This window comes from Diadema setosum, chromosome 19 (assembly GCF_964275005.1).
Source record: "Diadema setosum chromosome 19, eeDiaSeto1, whole genome shotgun sequence".
Classification (NCBI taxonomy): Eukaryota; Metazoa; Echinodermata; class Echinoidea; order Diadematoida; family Diadematidae; genus Diadema; species Diadema setosum.
This window is the reverse complement of record NC_092703.1, coordinates 3,861,553-3,876,121: the sequence shown is the minus strand read 5'-3', so window position 1 is coordinate 3,876,121 and position 14,569 is coordinate 3,861,553. Positions and strand designations below refer to the sequence as shown.

The 14,569-nt window shown below is 38.0% G+C and overlaps 1 protein-coding gene across 1 annotated transcript in view; it reads left to right on the top strand.

Moving 5' to 3' along the window:
* Positions 1-4,045: 4,045 nt before the first annotated feature.
* The window catches only part of LOC140242904 (uncharacterized), a 65,154-nt gene continuing 54,630 nt past the window's right edge, over positions 4,046-14,569 (top strand). Inside the window, exon 1 of the mRNA XM_072322651.1 lies at positions 4,046-4,327. The gene's annotated coding sequence lies outside the window, so the exon portion shown is untranslated. The remainder of the gene's footprint in view (positions 4,328-14,569) is intronic.

Below are 14,569 nucleotides of genomic sequence, written 5' to 3'. Positions count from 1 at the left end.
TTATTTCCGTTCCTTTTCATACCAAATCCGCTCAATTTTGACCTGTGTACTTATCGACTTTACCTGGGGCCTTGAGTTCATATTTTGTGTGTGTGATTCCAAGACTTTTGTACTCTCTAACCTTCTCCCTCTTTCTTACTCTCCCTAGGTCTTTCTTTCTTTTCTATTCATTCCTTGTGATTTAAAGAAAAAGAGGCCAGGAGAGTGCACATAGAAATTCAATATATGTTGAAATAAAAAGTTGTTGAACCCTGTTGTATCTTTTATGTATGGCTACCATTCTTCCATTGAGGTAGAACTCCTATTTGAGAATCAAATAATGAAAGTACTTGTATGGAGGAAATTACTTTTTGCATCCTGTCTCCTTAATTCATTTTACAGTCCCTGTGTTTTTTGTCTAGATGTTGTCATGGAAGTTTACATTTTTGCCATGTCAAGATTGATTCTTGGAAATCGTAACTGAAATAATGCACTTTTATGTGCTTTTACAATTTTATTGCAACCCCCCCCCCAAAAAAAAAAAGAACCAACAAACAAATACATTTAAGATAATGTTTTATAATTAAGTGTGGAGAAACAAAACGAATGAAATCTCACATCGTGGTAACAATAAGAAAAATTATATGAGATTTATTAAAAAAATGCCATACTGGCCTAGGAGTACCCGTACCCATTATAGATTTCTGTGCTCTCAGTTGTCAGCTAATCTTATGCTGTAAAACGAGGAGTATTTGCATGCATTTTAATTTCGCGAATTTCACGAGAACCAAGATTCACAAAATTGAAATGTCCGTGAAAATTGAATGCTAGTGGAAAAGGCTGTTGGCTCCAATTCATGAAAATGTCTTGCTGCAATACCGGTACTCCAATTTCAGGTGTCTCTTGTCTCTTCAAGCAACACTACAGTGTATGAGGAAAAGCGAAGTGCATTGGTCTGAGGAAACTAGTTTTTCTCCTGTTTATCGCAGTGGATGGTATCGGCCCATGCAAATCACCCCACACAAAACCTGATCTCTAAACCATGAGCAGTTATTATACCAATTGATATCCCTGGCAACAGGTACACGTTCGCTACGACAATCACGCACAAACTGGAAATCAAAAATGAAGTGCATGTTGTGAATAAAAGCTGATGGTGCTTGATATAACCCCCACCAGCACAATATTACTCCACTGTGTCGTTCAATAAACTGTAGGCCTATGTCCTATATCATTGTCAGGTAGCAAATGTTTTGGCTGGTCTGCACAGTCAGCAGATTCTATTTTGGATTGGTTTGAAAATTGCCATTTTGGTAAGGAAATGAAATTCCGTGTCTGTGGATTTAGTTTTCATTTTTGTAGACATTGATCAGCAGCAGTGAAAGTTTTCAGCCAATATTATGTCCCTATTGAATGGGTTTGTGCTTTCATATATTGAAATAATTTGTAAACATTTCATCACGTGCACTGCATTTCATGAGTAATGATTCCAGATTAAATCAGATGAGCACTATATTGAACTATTTGGGGAAATCACATTTTGATTTTCTATAGAGGCTTTGTCCAACAATAATAAACCTGAAAACTGCCATAGCTCTCTCTTTTATATTTCAGGCTTTTACAAGTTCCATGAAAGTCACAAAGGTGATATTTGATGCATGAGTGGCAATGGCTTTAACCAAGTAACCTCCAAATGTGGCATGAAAATATTGTCATACATTCACTTTATCTAGAAGAACATGCATACAGTGTCTAATCTCATTGTTCGTGTGGCGTTGAGACTGACTGGATCATTATATATGTATGTGAGATGATATGATTTATGGCGCCAAAGACATGACCTAAAATGACAGAGCCAATTTTATTTAACATGTCGTTCGTTGCAAGGAACTTATCAATATTATAGATGCCTTCATACCGTACATACAGTGTAGATATTTAAATTCTGTTTGGTGCATGAGATAAAGTTTTAGATGTTACTATTATTTTTGGGAATGATCCTGCCGCATGATTCAATTTTTAGCATATTAATATGTGTCATCTCTACTTTTCTACTGGTGCCACTTTAAATTTTCATTTTTGAATCATGGTTGAAATTAATTTTTGAAGGGTTATTGATATAATGCTACGTTAAATGATGCAACCCACATTTGATATGTCTTTTTGTTTGTTTGTTTTTTTTGGGGGGTTTTTTTTTGCTGTGAAATCAAACAAATGAAAATATCCAATGACACATTTCTTTCTCAGGCATGTATTGTAGATATGTTACACTACAGATAGTGGCATATTAGAAGTCGGCATCACTGTAATAAAAAGCATCCATCTTCATTTAACTGAACCATGGTAACAGTATGGCCTTCTGAATAGCTTATCAAACATTTATTTACAGTGCATTTTCTTCTTGATAGAAAAGCAGAGCCAGCTACTGAAACTGTCTGTCTTCATCTGGTGGAGATAGGATGACTTCTCTCTGTGTAGGAATAATCGCTTAAATTGTAGATGAGTTGGTAATATTAAATATCATTAGAGTTACACAGAAATCAGAGAGATATTGGCAAGTGTTAGACTGTTATCCCAACATCCTGTACATTGTATCTATTCTTGATTTCTTATAATGAGTTTGCACAAATTAATTTAAGTCTCATAGAAGTTTGACCTCTCCCCAAACTCCAGAGAAGATGTACTTGTGTACTGCATGACAGAGACAGTTTTTTCTTTAACTTTAGCTTTGATAATTAAAGGTAATGTTCACCATTGGGAGCAGTGATTGAAAAAAAAAAAAATGTTCGAGTTATCACAGTTGATGCCTGTGTGTAGGTCAGCTGTATCACAAACATCCTACCATATAAACATTTCACAATAAAACCTAAAATGTAAAGAGATATCATTATTTTTCAAGAAGCCATAACTGTAGATGGTTTAGTCTAGAAATAATTTTATCATTACTATTGTGCATATTTTGTATGTTTAACAATAATTAACATTGATTATACTGATTAACATTTTTACGTTGGTTGTTTCTATCCCTAACTCACATTTTAGAACTATTTCAAAGCACCGAAAGCTTGGTTTTTGTTTCATCTGCAAATGATAGATATTGTTAATACTAACTCATCATGGCTGTCAAACATTGGGTCTGGCTCCACAGACTAACAACATAGAGCACAGTCGTCCGCATTAAACACTGCGAGAGGTCGTAACGTCTGCTTTGAGCAAATATGTATGCAGCGAGAACTTGAGAGCTTTGTGGAAAATAATGGCAAACACAGGGAGCACAAGGTCAATCTGAAACTTTTAGAGCAATGAGGAGAGTTTATAGATTTTGGATGATTCATACATGAATTTAATACATTTTGTTACAGAGCTGCTGGAGAGAGAAATTTGCACCCAGGGACTTGAGTAAAGTGTGAGCTATGTATGTATACGCTTTAGACTGTGAGAGGTGCACTTAAATGATTTGTTCTGTGTATTATACAGTGTAGCTGTCATATATTTCTTTGAAAATTGTGAATGTACAGAGATAGATATCTGTGATATAAAGGTGTGTGTGTGTATGTGTGTGTGTGTGTGTGTGTGTGTGTGTGTGTGTGTTTAACTCTTTCTTGAAGGTGATTTCTGTGAAAGGATACTGTTTGATATGAATGGGAACTTCTGAGTTTAAGTGTCCAGGTGCATCACTGCTTTGATGTTGATTAAGAAGTGAGAAATATGTGGATATACTGTATGGTTAATTTGTAGAATAATGTACATTGTAAATTAATTTGCTCATTGCAGGGGAAGTTTAATTTCTTGAGGACTTTGTGATATTATTTCATCAATTTTACTGATATTCATGTGTTCCTTTAAAATTTATTAAACATTAAAGGATCATACATTTGGCAAATAAAAAGATCCTTTTAAGTTTTAGAAAGTGATGAAATACAATGTGCATCTTCCTGTATGTTATCTCTGAATATGGAATAGATACAATGCATTTAGTATGTTTATGTTTTCATCTGACTGTACTCCTAACATGTAATACCTTTGTGTGTGTGTGTGTGTGTGTGTTCCTCTCCATATCCAGGTTTCAACCATTAGGAAATTCATTGGATATTGCCTCATCAGAGTTAGACAATGCGGATTTAAACCAGAACGGACAATTGGAAGCATCTGTTACAGTACCAGCCAGCAAAAACTTGGAGTGACCATCCTCTGAATTTGCTGCCAGTAGCGTATCCCACCATCCATGTATCTCTCGTCATTGAGATTGAGTTGGTAAAATGTCTCCCCCGCCTCATCCTCGATGGCAATGGAACGAATGGCTGATGAGACGGTGTAGGAACCGAGTGAAAACATCTCCAAACAAGAGGTAGGAAAGATTCCATGAATTTTGTCATATTTAGCCCCAACCTGGATGTTGTTTTTGGCTGGAAGCCTCTTTACATTGCACAGATTTCATTTTGTTTCACACTGGTCAGAAGGGAAGTTGCACCTGTAATGACAGATTTTACAAGAACTCACTTGAAGCTGAATTGTTTGTGATGAATTAAATTAAATTTCTAGTAATAAACATCAGAAAAGGAAACAAAAAAAGGGAGATTGACGGCTTTTTTCTGTTTGCCATAATTGTTAATTTTCCCTTGTTTGATACCAACACATCAGGCTCTTGAAAGCACTAGGATTGCTTTCTAGAATAGCCCCACGTACAGATTAGATACAAGTATAGTTGTGAGCGACTTTTAGACTAGACTGGTTTTATGTGAGTTTTCTGTGTTTACCAAGGGCTGTTTCACTTGGTGCTGTGTGTACCACAGAGATTCATATTCCCTTCGTAGCCATGAATTTGCCATTCATTATGGAGTGTTTACACTACACTCAAAATGCATTATCATCAGGTAATGCTGAAATCATAGAAGAGCCAGACCAGTGTGCATTGTGTACCCATTTTCATAGGGCATAAATTGCCAGTAGTTATTAAGTATCACTGCAGAGGCCTATTCATTTAAGCCCATCACACACATCATGTACCTGGTGGTTCTTGTACAGTAAAGTTTATAGAAAGACTTTTATCTGTATTTTCAGAATGAAATGAATGGACCATGGGGAAGGGTGGGATGAGAGAGATAGATTTGTAGTATACTGTAATATGAGGAATGTTCACGTGCATTTTAATTTCACGAATTTCGCAAGAACCGAGTTCCGTGTAATTGAAATGCATGCTAAAGGTCTTGTCTACATTATATGCATTGAATGTTAGAGGCAACTTGCGAAAATTTCATACTGTGAATAAGGCCGTCAGCTCCCATTCGTGAAAATTTCATGCCGTGAAAATATCATGTTTAACAGTAAATGTTTTGTGTTGTTATAATTTTGTATATGATTTATGTTATTATTTGGTTTCTTTTTAATGCTCTTGCATTTATAGTTGATGTATGTTTTATCTGTTGTTGCTGTACCTGCTGCTGCTGCTGCTGGTGTTGTTGTTGATGGTATTTTTGGAGGACACAGATAATTGATTGACAAGCAGTCATCTTTACACATTTTGTATACTACCATGTAAGCTTAGCGCTGGAATGCTATCCTTTGTAGTACAGTAAGAGATGGAATTTCGGTCTGCTGTTTGATTTTATTATTTAAAGAGAGAAAACAACAACAACATTGAACTCATTAACATATCCTGTCTGATATGCTTTGTACAAACAAATGCATTGATATGAAGCTTTGAAGATGACTTGTGTAGTAGAGAAGGCAATATTAGATAGTGCTCGTATTGCTTGTGTAAATGTTCCATCTGAGCATATTTGTTATTTCAACCCTTCATATCTTCAATGCTTTATATTCAACATTATCCAAACATCTTAAATTGCAAAACAATACAGGAAAAGAGCTGGACAAGTATCCTGAAATAAACTATAAAGCATAGTGAAATTAAACAGGATGAAGTCTAGAGAATGATTTGTTCACTGAAATAACAGAAAATCAAAGAGTTTCATTTCAAAGTCTTGTTTAATAGGGAACGCCAGATATGGTTGCATTGCTAGAAATCACAGACAGCGTCTTGATTGATTTGACTGTCCGCATATCACTTTAGCACCGCGGTATCCCCTAAGATTTGGGTCAATTCATTCTGCACAACGTGCCAGGGAGAGTATTTGCGGTTGCTGCAATAAGCGATATATGGCTAATTCGGCTCCAAAGTGTAGCAGTGGTGTGTTCACTCTAAACTTGTGCAAGGCAGTTTACTGTTAACTATCAAATCCTTTCTGATGTCAAGTAACATAGCTTTCAAATTCAATGAATTTGTTACCATTCGGGGGGGGGGGGATTTCATGAAGCATTTTGTCCGACAACTTTGCCGGACAGATTTGCTCTCAGCCAATCAGGTTCAAGGGTTTCAGTAGCTTTGAACAGTTTGTCAGACAAGATATCTGACAAAAAGCTCCACAAAATGCCCCCCAGATGCCCCCCCCCCCCCCCCCTTGGCTTGGATTTAGTAAAGAATCACCATTTACGGCAATAATACTCATTCATTTATCTAGCTTTATCGTGATAGAGCAAATTCTGTTCATCTCTTTCCAAGAGAGCATTTGAGATGCTGAATTCATTCTAAAGTTGACACACCACCTGCGCACATGTGGCGCATGTGTAATTCCAGTTGATCCACAAATAAATGTCCAGGACCAGAGCTGGATGGATATTAGAGACTGCTTTCAGAACCCAGTTTTTGTTGCCATTGGGTTGATTGCATTTCCATGTGTCTCTGATAGTGTCTTTATCTCTCTTTATTAAATATTCATTGTTTCTTTTGTCTACATGTACTGTCTTATCCTTCTCCCTCTCTTTTTGATAATAGTTTAGTTTCAGTAGTATTTTTGGCTGTCTGTCCTTTTTTAAAATGATTCTGAATATGTCATATTGGATGTGCACATCTTTCCATGTATGAAGCGTCATAGCTGTTTCATTCTCTGTACTATTTGTTGCGGTGATCAATGTCTTTCTACTTATATAATAATAGCCTCATTCACACAGACAAAATTGCGGGATGTCTATCGCAATCCAAATACTGAGATGTTTTTGAGCAATTTCAGATGGACAGAAATATCCTGCTTATCGCTGATCGTGATAATTTGTGGACCAAACTGCGCATGCCCGACATCTCTGTAAATGGTGACCCTTTGCCCTTTTCGTTCGTGCACTGTTATGATGTGTTTCAAATGATGGGATCAGCAGGTCTTGAGATTACTTGTCCAGCATTCACTCACTTACCATGACACACATTTATGGTGCTATTTCTCATTTTTATTTCTCAATTATTGCGATAATTCATAAATAATTGCAAGATTTCGAAACTTGGATCGTTATGCTGATCACACGATATTGTGAGATTTTTATGTCATTGCAGGAAATTTGTCTTTGCTAATGTAAAATTCATTGGTTTCAAATGAATTTTCAGATTTGGAAAATGTATAACCATAGTTCTGTTTTAGGTGAGCAGCATTTTCTGGTCAGATCTTTACTTACAAATAGGTTGGTAGTGAAATATTCATACCTGCCAATATTAGAACAGCAACACAATTACTCATTTTCATGAAGGCACAGTTCAGGTATTTTGGGAAACTCTTTATTTCTTTTTGGCTAAGGAGGATGTACAATTCCTGAAACATGTAGTCTCTGAGTTCTCTGCCTACAGATGTGAAAGTAAAGAGTAAAACCATCCTGGAACAGAGATGCATTGGGTATCAACATCCTGTGATGAAAATGGTCTCATCCTCATCTTCTTCTCCTTGTCCTCCTGTCCTCCTTGTTTTCACCCTCTCTCTCTCCCTCTCCCTCTCTCTCTCTTCTTTAATACCCCATTCCCATTCCCCCTGTCCCACAGACTCGTAACCGATCGTGTGTTTGTTTCTCACTAGATTGCGTTTATTTGGACGTACCAGATCCGTGTGTCTCGTGCTGGCGAAGGGGGTAGACAGCATTTGTTTGATGCTCCTCCTGGTCATGTTTCACGGAATAGCAGGACACGGCGATTTGTTCACTGAGTGGATATCTGGTATACAAGCAAATCGTAGACAGACAGGCAGGGATGGGATTTCTACTTCCCTGATGTATGGTAGAGCTAAGCATGAAATAAGAGAGAAAAGAAAGGCTTGCGGAGGCAGAGCCTGCCCAAGTCATACAATGATGGTACAGGAAGATTTAAAGTTACTGTTTAGCATTGTGTTGGGGGCTCAATTCAGAAGTTGTCCAAGTCTGCTGACTTGGCTGTATGATGATGCTTAAAGGCATGAATAAACAATCCAGCTCCTAAAAGGTTTGAGAAATTGAAACATTGTCAAAGATTGTCTTTAAAGGAAACCCAAATCCAAAGAAAAATATGGATTGAGTGAAAGCAGCAACATTAGTGAAATTTTGAGGAAAATGGGACAATTGATGCAAAAGTTATAAATTTTTTAAGTTTTGGTGTTGGAACCGCTAGATGAGGAGACTACTCGAGGTTATAACGTATGTGTGGACAATGTTATAAACTTTAGTAAGAAAATATAACGGGAATTCCACAAAAATTCACTTTTCTAGCATGATGAAAGATCACTTGACTAACTGCTTTCAGAAAGCAGGGGGAATAATTGCTACTCTCATTATATGTCCGTATCATGTTGATGGAATGTGTAATTTGAATGAAAAATGAATTTTTGTGGAATTCCCTTTATATTTTCTTTATATTGTTGTTCACACATGACACCATAACCTCTAGTAGCCTCCTCATCCAGCGGTTCCAACACCAAAACTTTAAAAATTCATAACTTCTGCATCGGTTGTTCAATTTTCCTCAAACTTTCACTGATGTGTTCTACTATTAAATGTTGCTGCTTTCACTCAATCCACATTTCTCTTTGGGTTTGGGTTTCCTTTAAGATTCACAAGGGAGCCACACCAATCCTTCCCACTGGTACAGGGCTTGCTGAAGGCTGCCAAATTGGGACTGAGAAATCAGTAATAGTCATTATTGTTAGTACTACATGAGGATTCATGTCTACTATTATGCAAGACACAGCAATTCATTAATAGAGAGTGTAACAATATTCAACAAAATAATTTTGGATTAATATGAGTAGATTTGCAAGATTTTTTTTCTGCTACATGTATATTTGGCTTGACAATCTGTCATGGAAAACTTAGTGATCTCCAAACGAAAATAAAAATGTTTTTGCTCCTCCTATGATAATTAGGAAGAAAACACAGGCAATACACAATCATTGACAGCATGTCTGTTTGATATATTACGTGAATTTGGGCAAACATGACTAATTCATTCTGCACAAAAAGACCAAAGCCAAAGGCTACCAGGTGAGTTGTGATTAGCAATAATTGTAGCAATTAAAGCAGAAAGCTTTTTGAGGTAAAGAAAAAAAAAAAGAAGAATGAGTGATTCGAGTTTTCTCACCCCATAACTCTTGCCAATCCTGGCTCGCCTCCAGAGAAGATGATTTGGGAAGATTAACGGGAATACATAAAAGTGACAAAACTGCATGTGATATGTTACTCATATATATGATGTACATCCCCCCAAAGCAAATGAAGAATGCCGGAGTCTGAAATTTAAACTGCAGTAATCATGGGAGAGTGGATTTTATGAGTAGATAAATAAATGTAGTGGTGAGATATACACTTCAGCAATTGATGTGCAGAGTAACTTATCTGCCATCACTTATGTAAATGCATCGTTTCAGTGAAAGATGTAATGCCTTGTCTTTTGGGTTGATGCGCCTCAAAACACAAACACCATTTATCATCGCCTGCAGCGCTCTGTGCAGTATGAAAAATGAAATTGCATTTTCATATATTTCGTCAAGCCTTGGGATATATATATATCTCTCTCTCTCATCCCCTTCTCTCTCCCTACTGTCTCTTTCTTCCAATCTCCTCTTTGCTGATTTGTGCGCCCATCTGTGTTTATACAGCGCTGTTTCCCATTTGCATTTTGATCATTAGTGCGAATCTGTGCTGTACTTTCTTCCCAAGTGACTGAGTTTGCTCCCAAAATTGGCAACCATGTGTCGAGATCTGCTGTCGCTGGACTCGAATAATTGTCGTCATGCAGTGGAGTACAATTATCCCAATCAGTACTCATCAAGTTAGTCCACGACCACAAATTCATCTTCAGCAATTTTCTTTTCCTGTCGGCTCCTTCCCTGAGCAGAAGTGCACCCTGCCGCAGCGTATCTATCACTGCTAAGAGAGAGAGACAAGGCAGAAAAGAAGAGTTTCTCCCATTTGTTTCGCAATTCTGCACAAGAGCCGGGATAAAAGCCAGCAAATTACGAGGCATCGTTCGTCGGGCATCGGGCGAAAACAGGGAGGAAAGTGGTCTCCATCATCCTCACCAGAGACCAGAATGAGACCACGATTTTATTGGCCCGTGGGGCAACCCATATTGTGTGTCCATCGCTCCTCTTTGTTGGGTCCTCCCTGTGCAAAGTACCTCTGAGGAAAGGTGGGGCGGGGGTGGGGGGGGGGGGAGAGGGGGGGGGAGGAGGAAGAAGTAGAGTGCCTTCAAGGGTCAGTGCACTTTCAGGTGTTTCCCCTCGATTCCTGGTGGTGGGCGTATGCATGTCTCAAGTATGTGTTCAACAAATTTGTTTATAAGGGCCGAGCATGTCTGGTTGGTATATAGTCTTGGAAGAACAGACTGTTGTAAATATGAAGATTAGCAATTTTGCATATTATGTCTGTTGAGTTCTTGCCAGAGGCTTGCTATGAAAGATTCAGTATTGTAGGAACTGACTGAACTACAGCATGATTTCTGTGCAAAAACTGAAGATGATGCAGACAAGTATAAAAGAGACCGAGAAAATCAGGGTGTGTTTTTGGAAACTACAGTGCCGACCGCGGGAAACGTCACAAAAACCCCTAGGGCAAATGCGGGAAGCCCTTTCGTCCGGGCGTACTAGGTAATACGCGGGCGTTTGGACGCGTACAGACGAGGGAAGTCGCCCGCACTTTCACGCTCGTCTAAACACCCGCATTTGCCCGAGCGCTCCAGCGCGGAATTAATGATATGAAAATCAAACTCTCCCGTCAACCATCGGCTACATGAAGGAAATTAGCTGAAATCGATCCGCGAAAATCTTTTGAAAAGTATCAGTAATTTGCCGGATGTTTGCTTTTACGTTCGAAAGTAAAATAATAACCATAACATTCAGCTCCCGAATATGCTAAAGCAAATGTCCAATGATCCCTTTGACGTTTGGAAATGAATAACAATAATACTCCGTACAATGATTAAATAAATGTCGGATGTTTGCTTTTACTTTCGGAAGTTAATAGCAATAATATTCATCTCCGGAAGATGCTAAAATAAATGTCGGATCTTTGCTTTGACGTTCGGAAATGAATAACAATAATATTCAACTCTGTACGATGATAAAAATAAATGCCGGATGTTTGCTTTTACGTTCAAAAGTAAATAACAATAACATTCAGCTCCGGAAGATGCTAAAATAAATGTCGAATGATCCCTTTGATGTTCGGAAATTAATAACACTAATATTCAACTCCGTATGATGATTAAACAGATGTCGGGTGTTTGCTTTTACTTTCGAAAGTAAATAGCAATAACATTTGGCTCCGGAAGATGCCCAGAAAATGGCAGATGATTGCTTTTTACGTTTGGAGGTGAATAGCAGTAACAGTCTGCTCCATATAATAAAATAAATGTCGGATATTTGCTATTACATTTCGAAATGACGAACAGTAACATTCAGCTGCGTTTGATGGTAAAGTAAATGTCTGATGTCTGCCTTGACGTTCATAATGAAAAACAGTAACATTCGGCTTCGTACGATGCTAAAATGATTGTCGGATGTTTGCTTTTAAATTTGGAAATGAATAACGGTAATGTTCTGCTCCGAACGATGCTAAGATAAATAACAGATTGTTGCTTTTACATTTGGAAATGATTAACGGTATCAATCGGCTCAGTTAGATGCTAAAATAAATAGCGGATGTTTGCTTTCACGTTTGGAAATGAAAAAGGATAACATTCAGCTCCGTAAGATGCTAAAATGAATGTCGGTTGTTTGCTTTAACATTTGAAAATGATTAACTGTAACATTCGGCTCCGTAAGGTGTCAAAATACTAGTAAATGTTGGATGATTGCTTTTGCGATCAGAAATGGATAACGGTAACTTTAGCCTCTTTACAATGCTAAAACAAATGTCGGATAAATCAGATAATTTTGCTTAACATTCGATGTCGTGCGATACCAAGTTGATTACATAAACCTTCGACACTTCGTTGCTGCTCAATTTTATTTGATCTCGACATTATGGACGCTATACCTATTTGATTTAATTGTCCTTATTTTATCAACCTTCGACATCAGCCGCTACTTTATAGTTTTCTCGATCACTAACGTCGGACGGTATGACCTAATCAACTTTGGACATTGGTCGCTATTTAATAATTTCATCAACCTTACACATCGGTAGCTATTATTCCGATGTTCGTTATTCCGAAGGCTCTCTAGTCCGAAGATTCGTTATTCAGAAGGTATATTGTTCCGTTAATTTCATTTTCGGATTCATGAATCTTCAGAATAACGAACCTTCGGAATAACGCCACAAACGTTCGAATTAACGAACCTGTAGGTTTAGGGAATTTGTGTGTTTCGAATTTAACGACCCTTCGGAATTACGAACCTTCGGAATATTACGAACAGCACCCATCCGATTATCAACCTTCGACATCGATCGCTGCTTACTGATTTTATCAACCTTCGACGTCGACCGTAAATAACGTATTTGATTGACACTTTCGACGTCGATCGCTGCACATTAGATTGGCAAACCGTCGAAGTGTCGATCGCTGCCTATTTATTTACTGGTTCCCCAATTTCTGACTTAGTTACTGATTTAATCTACCTTCAACATCGGTCGGTCATTATATTGTAAGTGGCCACTTATTGTCTCGAGCTTGATATTTCCCAATGGCGTCCACGTCTACACACACACACACACATAAAAAGAAAGAAAAAGATCTGAGTCTTAAAGGTCTAACGAGGCGTGAAAGTCCTTGTGTGATGCTTTTAATTGTGTCATTCACAATAGTGTCACGGTCCCTAAGATGGATGAAAGAGGCGCAGATCTTAAGAAGCCACTTGAGTTGAAGTTTAACACCGTCTGTCTATTCTTAAAGTACACGATTTGTAGGGAAAAAAGAAAAAGACAAAGAGAGGGAGAAAACAAAGAAAACGTAGGAGAGAGAGAAGGGTATGGCGAAACCACCAGAGTGGCATTATGTAATCAACAAAGCTGCGTTTAACTTCACTCGAGTCCCCGAGAAGTGGTACTACACGTGCATGCATAATGTTTATCTTGGATACATGTACTGTAGGTACCCTTCTCTCCTTTCATGATAAATTGTTTATACGTATCACATAACTATGTCAATGCATGTTTACGTCGCAATTTGTCCAATCGGGGTTTTCCCTCTTTAAGGAGTGCTTGCTTTCCAAGAAAAAAAAAAGAAGGATGAAATCAATGATTATGAGCAAAACTGAATGCATTTAAGCAGCGGAATCGCGCTACATCAATAGCACTCCAAAATCTTCGAGTGATCCCGGAGGTCACTCCGAGTGAAAATGAACATTTTCACTCCAAATTCACTCCAAATTCACTCTAAATTGACTCCGTTTTAAATGTATCCACCCCTTCAAGTGTGAATGTTTTCTTTTTTTTTTTAGAGAGAGAGAGAGAGAGAGAGAGAGAGAGTAGGCCTACTGTGCATTGGAATACGAATCTCTGCTGTGCAGCGATATTATGATCGCTATAAAAACGATCAGTTCGATGAGCAAAGCACGTGCTTGCCCTGCCAGCAGTGAGTGCGCCATGTGGTTCCAACATACTCATCTTGTGTGCCCAGCGTGTTTTTATCACAGAACTCTTGTGTGTAGAGTTCTGTCGTTTTTACGTTATGGTCAATTCATGACGTGTGAGTGCTTCGACTTGACGCCTGTGAGATTGACAGGTGCCGTTTACGAGAATAAAAACTGTCAGTAGTGACTATCAATCCCAAAATCAGTTTCTATATAATAATCAGACTAATTACTTAAATGTAGAGTTACATGTAGTGACATGTATTTCGAATGACAATGCGCACATCCTTTTTATCATCACACTTTTGATACGGCGGACAGAAGGCCGTTAAATTTCATTGCTCTCAATGATTCCATACAGTCATAGCTTTTAAAAGGTCCAATTAAACAAATTGGATATGAAATCACGGTTACAGCTCGTTATTCCGAAGGTTCGTTAGTAAGGTTCTTTAGTCCGAAGGTTTGTTCATCCGAAAATGAATAAGGTTCGTTATTCCGAAGGTTCGTTAATCCGAAAATGAAACAAAGCTCGACTTACTTCGAAGGTTCGTTACGGACCCTATATCATTTCGGATCCTATATCATTTCGGATCAACGAACCTTCGAGATAACGAACCCTATTTCATTTTCGGATTAACGAACCTTCGGAATGACGAACCCTATGTCATTTTTGGATTAACGAACCTTCGAAATAACGCCGCAAATGTTCGAATTAACGAACCTTTTTTCGTTTTCGG